Source organism: Callithrix jacchus, chromosome X, assembly GCF_049354715.1.
Source record: "Callithrix jacchus isolate 240 chromosome X, calJac240_pri, whole genome shotgun sequence".
Classification (NCBI taxonomy): Eukaryota; Metazoa; Chordata; class Mammalia; order Primates; family Cebidae; genus Callithrix; species Callithrix jacchus.
The window spans coordinates 102,803,013-102,803,969 of NC_133524.1; positions in this window are offsets into that span (position 1 = coordinate 102,803,013).

The following is a 957-nucleotide window of genomic DNA, read 5'->3' on the forward strand; positions in this document are numbered from 1 at the left end:
AAACCAAAATTGTCAGCTTTATTAGGACGGGAAGATAAATTGCAGGACTATTGAGAGTGAAATGAGACTAACAGAACTCCAGACTTAAGGAAAACTATCCGTCAGCCTAAAAGCATAATTCTCCAGTCTAGAAGACACAAAGAGCCCTCAAGTCACACTGCTTTAAGCTTTCTTCACAGGGAAGTAAATATCAGAAGTAGGGAAGAATGTTGTGAATTCTCCGCTTGTGTTATTTGCCCCTTTCTCTATTTTGTTGTTCACTTCTTTCTCATTGAAATATAAGAACCAGCTTAGGTATATTTTTGTTTATAGAATCATATGGATAAACAAAAGCACTTGAAAAACACTCCTAAGTTTGTGGCTGATCTTTTGTCTATGGTGAGTTTACTATTAACGCATTTTTTTTTTCAATTTTGGTATAATCAGATTTTGTTTGAGGATTTCTCTTTGGAAATGACCTAAGGAAAGAAGTATAAGAAATTTGAATAAAAGGAAAGATATATTAGTCCCAGGTTCAGACTCAAAATTGTAAATAATCAATTCTACCTAAAATAAAGTATTAATTCACCATAATCCAAATCAAAATACTTAGCGTATGTTTTTTCTTGTGAAACTTAGCCAGTAGGTCTTAAATTTACCAGAAGTAAAGTACAAAAGAGGGTCAGAAGAAATATATGTAAGGAACATCCTAATAACATCTTTTATTACATGAAAAAGAGATTTGCTGCTGCTGCTTTTTTTCCATGAAATCACCTATCCTAGAGGGTTGAATGGAAATTGAACAGACATACGTTACCATTACACTTTAAAGTTCTCTAAGAGGAACATTTCTTCTCTTTAGCTGTATTTCTGTTTAACTTGGTCATTATTCTCCTAAATGAAGAGCCTCGTGCTTTCCCCATCACGGAGAGGGGGCGGAGCATCTTTTAGGAGCTTGGAAGCAAGCTGCTCCCAGCC